The sequence below is a fragment of the Meleagris gallopavo genome, chromosome 15 (assembly GCF_000146605.3).
Source record: "Meleagris gallopavo isolate NT-WF06-2002-E0010 breed Aviagen turkey brand Nicholas breeding stock chromosome 15, Turkey_5.1, whole genome shotgun sequence".
NCBI classification, from domain to species: Eukaryota; Metazoa; Chordata; class Aves; order Galliformes; family Phasianidae; genus Meleagris; species Meleagris gallopavo.
In genome coordinates this window covers 609937-616174 of record NC_015025.2, presented here as the reverse complement: position 1 = coordinate 616174, position 6238 = coordinate 609937, and the positions used below count along the sequence as shown (strand labels likewise).

At 50.0% G+C, this 6238-nt stretch overlaps 1 long non-coding RNA gene across 1 annotated transcript; it reads left to right on the top strand.

Annotated features, from left to right (window-relative positions):
- Nucleotides 1-6: 6 nt before the first annotated feature.
- LOC109370000 lies at nt 7-4803 on the top strand. The gene is made up of 3 exons (XR_004161371.1): nt 7-327; nt 2578-2693; nt 3108-4803. It is a non-coding gene; the product is annotated as an uncharacterized LOC109370000 (long non-coding RNA).
- Nucleotides 4804-6238: the final 1435 nt, after the last annotated feature.

Sequence of the window (6238 nt, the reverse complement as noted above, 5' to 3'; positions counted from 1 at the left end):
AAGGAGCGGGGCGAGGCCGAACCGAGGGGCGGCGTGCGGGCGGGCAGTGAGCATCCCTCTGGGTCCCGGCTGTCAAAGGGCGTGCGGGCTCGCAGGGGGAGTCTGTATGCATGGGGCTGCCCTGGCGATGGGTGCTGTCTCCTCCACGGCTGCCCCGAGGTCGCCGCGGTACAGCGAGGACCGTCCTGCTGTAACGGCAGGATTTTGTGTCCCACTTTGCTCATTTGTCCCGAAAAGGAACAGAGTTGAACAGCCTTACCCGAGGCCTAATACCAGCAGCTGTCCTAATGGTGCTTGAACCGCTGCCTTAGTCGTGCTGGAAAGCTGGTAAATATATCACTGGTGATGGCTGGTGAAACCTGTCTGCTAGGGAGCGGGTGGCCGTCCCTGGCCACGCAGGGTGAGAGCTGTTCATTCTAATGGTGCTGCTTGAGGAGGGCCAGCAACAGAGGCTGGTGCTCTCACGGTCAGCTTTGTTATGCCCAGAGTGGATACACTCAGTGAATCCTCTGAGCCCCAGGAATATGGCCCGACATTATTTCCCCTTAGGTGGGATGCTGCTGGGTGCCCTCTCTGCCCACCCTCTCTGTGTTGCTGGTTGCAGAAGTTATCAGAGCACTCTGGTGGCTATGTGCCTTGTGTAGGCAGTAATGACCAAAGGGTGGGCAGGTTGTCGCAGGGGTTGCGTGCTGCTGTACCTCACTGCTGAGGTACTCATACCAACGTGTCCCATACGCTTCGCAAGCTCCACTTTGAGCTTCTCTCTGTTCTACTGAGAACCACTCCAAGCCATTCTGCCCCAAAGCTCTTATATCTTTCTCCGATTCTTTACGGTGAGGGTAACGGAGCGCTGGAACAGGCTGCCCAGGGAGGTTGTGGAGTCTCCTTCTCTGGAGATATTCAAGTCTCGCCTGGATGCCTACCTGTGAGACCTGGTGTAGGGAACCTGCTTTGGCAGGGGGGTTGGTCTCGATGATCTCTAGAGGTCCCTTCCAACCCCTACAATTCTGTGATTCTGTGATAACTTTTAATCCCCAGCTTGAATATACCAATGGCTACTTCACAGTTACTGATTCTTGTGCAACTTTTATCTTTGTACTTACACATCTTTTTCTCGTATTCTCCCTCTTTTGTCTCTCAGTAGCAATTATATCCCTTCAGCCTCTGTTTTGTTAGTCTAAATAGGACAAACGCTTAGAAGTTTCCTCCCATTGGACACATTCTTCTTTCTGTTACTGTTGTGGCTATCCTTCATTGCACCGGTTTGGGTTCCCCTGAAGGACAGGGGTAAGGGTTTTCTCTGTCACTGCTGTGACTCGAGATTTAAGATCAATGAGCCTTTTGTTTCAAAATCCAATTCAGAGGGCTTTTAAGAACATATCTGATGTGGACAGTGAGCAGTCCTTGCCCAGCACTCCCACCACAGAACAGGCAGCACGTTCTGGTTTATGTAGAACTCAAGTACTCCCTGAGGCTTGCAGCAAGAGAACCATCAACAAAGCATCTGCTACAGGCTTGGAGCTGGAGCAGTCCAAGTTTGGACTCCAAGCCTGATATCCAGCCACAAAACAACTCTGTTGATTCCGAGAGCTTGTATGAACATTTGTAATCACAGGAGGGAATCTAAGAGCCATTCAAACAACAGGTAAGATTAGTAACGAAAATGGCTGAGATGAGATTGTTACTGTGCAAGTCAAAGAAAAGCCCATCACATACAGACGATGTTGCCAAGAAACACATTTGAGTGGCAGAGCCACTCTTCTTCCCGTCACTGTCCAAATTCCCCTGCAGTCCTTCCCGCTCTGTTCAGCCCAGTTGAGGTATCCATTGGATTAGGAGGTGATTAAATTTTGGTATGACACCAGACAAAGCTCTTCTCTCATGCTGCAACGTTAGGTCTCTTCCTGGGTTCAGTCCTTGCCCAGCACTCCCACCACGGAACAGGCAGCACATTCTGGTTTATGCAGAACTCAAGTACTCCCTGAGGCTTGCAGCAAGAGAACCATCAACAAAGCATCTGCTACAGGCTTGGAGCTGGAGCAGTCAGAAAGAAATTACAGCAGTGTGGGGGTGTCTGAAGTTGTGCAAAGGCTTAGAGGAGCTAGAGTGTGCAAAACAATGGCAAAAGCTTCCCCTGCTGTCCACATGGATCCTGCTCAGCACACGCCTTTAGAAAGCAGCTCAGTGTGGCTTGTGTGCTGAGAGCCTTCCTTGCCCCGTGAACAAGCCCCATCGTGTGCAATGAACAAGAAACCAGCACACCACATCTGTAAGTCATTTAGGAAGATGGGAATGATGAGCTGTGCACACAATAGAGTTGCTATTAAGTCTGTCGATCCTAATTTAAGAAGTATTTCTCAATGAAAATTATTTATAAAAAGAAATTGCAGTGACCCTAAATGAAATTATTTGTGAATGGTTTTTAGTCTCCCAGATCAGTTAAAACTCCTGTGTTAGTCACTGGATGACATCCAAACTACATGCTGAATGAATAGCATGTCTGCCAAATTTCTTTTTTTTCACCCTCACCCAGTCTGGCACAGGACAGCTGAAGTCATTTTTCTAAATATCTTTCAGAACATCAAGCAACTGTAAAATAACAATGGAAAAGCTTGGCCACATCTAACTACAGCCTTCCAGTTGTAACCGCTTCTCTTGGGAAAGGCACTGCAGCTCCTTTGATGCTGGTTTGGGTGAGTACTCTTGGGGGAATCTGAGTGCAGCTCCAGGAGTGGAACGGGCTGTGTGGGCACCTGCTGCAGGACAAGGAGCGCTGATGGCCTGAGGATGTGCCAACTGCTTCTGATCCAAAAGCAGTGCCCGTGAAGATGCTCAAAAACTAAAGGAAGAAAAACAAACAACAACAGTGAATCATTGGCTGAACAATGGCAGAACAAGTTCTTGCTTCTGTCTGCAAAGATAAAGTGCCAGTTCTTTTAAGCACCATGTGAAGTCCCATCCAAGTGTATTAAGCTTGGGACTGTTTTCACAATGCCTTGTTCCAATTATGCAGTATGCTTTCTCTTCTCTCAGCTGGCCTGTAAGTCTCCCTGTTGCCCTTTTCTCTGAAAGCTGTCTTCCAGCAAATGGAGACTTTCTCTTTTCAGGCATGGAGGACTCTATGGCATTGTCACCTGCAGAGATGTAGGAGTCTTGCTGGTCCTCAGCTCTCATGGAATCAGGGGGAAACACGATTGTCCAGCTCCCCAAATAAACTAGTAATGGAGACCAAAATAATGGATGCTGTTCTGTTGAAAACCAATGACAAATAGCAATCAAATTCCAATCTTGCTGATTTTCAATAACAAAAATTTATAAAACCAAGGCTCGCTGCACCTCACATCCTCAGGTAAGAGGGAGGACCCACTCTAATGTATTGTTAGGAAATGTTTTGCACCCCTAAAACTTCATTGTGCCCTTAGTCAATAGTAGCAAATCTACCCCCCAAAAGTCAGACTACGTTCACCTCACTTTACCTCGGTGCATGTATCACAACATCCAGCTTGCTTGTTTTCCTCTAGTTGGAGCAGATTGATACCTGGTGGTGTCAGCAGGTTTGCTTCATTTTTCCCATGTGGTGCATGCTGGGAAGGTGCCAAGTATCTGGGAAGCCAGCAAAGCTGGATCTGCAGGATAGCACAGCTGGCTCTGCAGGATGGCACAGCTGGATTTGTGGTATGGAACAGCTGCCTGTGTAAGTAAGCACAAGAAGATCTGTTGGATAATACAGCTGGATCTGCAGGAGGACACAACTGGATCTGTGGGATGGCACAGCTGGATCTGCAGGAGGGCACTGCTGCCTGTGTAGGTAAGGACAGCTGGATCTGTGGGGCAGCTCAGCTGGATTTGCAGGATGCACAGCTGGCTGAGTGGGGAAGCACAGCTAGATCTGCAGTGTGGCTGCCTCTTGCTCTTGGCACACCTGCTGGTCCTTTTACAGCATGATATCAGTCATGTGATTTCTGCTTTTCAATTCCCATTCTCCTGCCTTGCTGGTGTAACCAGAGCCATGTCTGACTGCCCGGGTGGTCCTGTGGTGCTGTTCCTGCAGCCATAGCTCCTGGTCCTTGGTTAGCCATGCAGAAAGCCCACTGGCACCCTCTCCAGTCTTGCTTTTCCTTCTGTGTTTTGGAGTGTGCCAGGGTTTGTGGGCTGTGACTCCATTTTTGGAAAGTGCTGGCAAGCATTGCCTGCAGCTCTTCTGGTTTTCCCAGCCCAGGCCTACCTGACAGAAGTGCAGCTCATCTCTGTGCCAGAATTAATCCTGCCATGAACATACAGCCTCCAGATAGGAGGTGGCCAGATCCCCCATGTGAGTTTCTCAGCATATCCAGGCACTTTAAATTCATAAAGAAACCAGAGAAAAGGAGGAGGTGGTGGCCTCCAGCTCTGTGCAGTAAAGTCTTTGCTCTGGAGACCTCAAGTCTGAGCGTACTTCTCAGACTAGGGGTGCTTTCTGGTCCTCTGTAACACCTGGTTCCTGCCCCTCTGCACTGCAGCTTCTTGCAGGTAGGCCTTCCTCATGCCTTTAAGCTCCTTTTCCTTAAAGAGCATGTAAGGCTGTCTGCAACTCCCAAATCACAGACTCGACCTTTTACAGTTCTTTGAAATGTCCCTGGTGCGTTGCTGGGTCCAGAGTTCCACAGCAACCTGCTGAGAGCTGCACAAAACCTTCATCTCCATCCGAAATGTTTTCACTGCTTAAATCTGGATGGTACCCAGATGTTAGGCCAAAGCTACCAATGTTTTGGAGATTCTTTTCTCCTGGTTTCCTGTCTGTAGTGTTCCCTCAGCAGGAACACAGGTCTCTGAGTGTGGTGTGTAGCTTGGGCCCTACTGGACCTTTTTTCTTTCTCCCACATCCAGAGGCTCCCTGATGAGCTTCAGGGATGACAGTTCCTCCCCAGAGGCCTGATGGTGGGGCTTGGTCACTGCCTGGGCCTGGGGGAAAGTGACCATTTCGTGGTCATTTTTCAGGATTATTAATTAATTTGTTATGAAGTCTCTCTTCACAGAGAGACTGTGAAGAAAATTAACTCCATCCCAGCCAAAACCAGGACAGGTTTCCTGCAGTGTCTCTTTAGGCAGAGCTGCACAGAATATCCCTGCTTGGGCCATAGCCTGGAATGGAATCAGCTGTTCAGCAGTTGTTCCCTACTGGGATCAGGATCTGGCTCCCAGTGTCTGAAGCCTTAGGTGCGCCTGGAGATGCTGTGATGTGCTCAGCTGGGAGTGGATACAGTGCTGAGCTGCGAGCCCAATTTTCTGTGCTGGAGGACAGAGAGGGATGAGTTCCCTGTTACCTCGGGGAAGACGTCATAGCTTTGGGGATGAGGATTAGGATGCTGCCTGAAACAAAAGACATGAGGACTTAAAGGCCCCCACATCCTCAAAAAAGGCAAAGAAGCATCAACGTAACCCCACAGCATGTGCTTTCAGCCAGATACTACAGATCAGCTAAGTGGGTCTAAAAGCAATTAATCCCTCACAGAGAGGATGAAATCACCACTGTTCCATTTAATGTAAAACGCGTGGATTATCGGAATGTATTGACAGGGCAGCAGCACCTGGCCCTTGAGGCAGGCTGCTCACTCAACTGTTGGGCTCTCAGGATAGAGCTGGCTACTGCTTCCTTGTCCTCTGCAAGATGTCGTTTACATAGCTGTGAAAGTAGCTTCCTCATCTTACTCAACACAACAAAAAGCAATCTCCAGCTGTGCAGTTCAACAGAACAGACAAGTGCTTAGATTCCTAACTGGATTGCAGGTAATTGATGCTGTTGAACTGTCCCTGTTTAAGTTAGAACCTTTTGCTATATTCAGGCAGTTGCCATCCCCTGCACCCTGCGTCCACCCCCAGGTGCTGCTGACGGTGGTTTTGTACCCTCTCGGTCCTCGCGGAGGTGAACAGCAACCCGATCGGAAAGCCAGAGCCCACCGGCTGCTGCGGGGCTGGAGAGAGCCTGTGCATTTGGGTGGGGATGGCCAGGAGGAGCTGGCAGCCCTTTCAAACCTGCAAGCCTGGTGCTGTCCCTTCCCCTCAGGTCCTTCCCTCTGCCCCCTTCGGGGGCTGCAGCCTTCTTGGAAGGGCGGGGGAAAGGCTCCCGGTCAGGGAACCTTCTGCCTTCTTCAGGTTCTGCCCCAGCGGAGCAGTCCGGTGGTGTTTGCCGGGTGCTCCACAGAGTCAGGTGAGCTGCCGGGGGACCTGGCTGAGCGGCGCGCTGGCTGCAAGGAGAAGC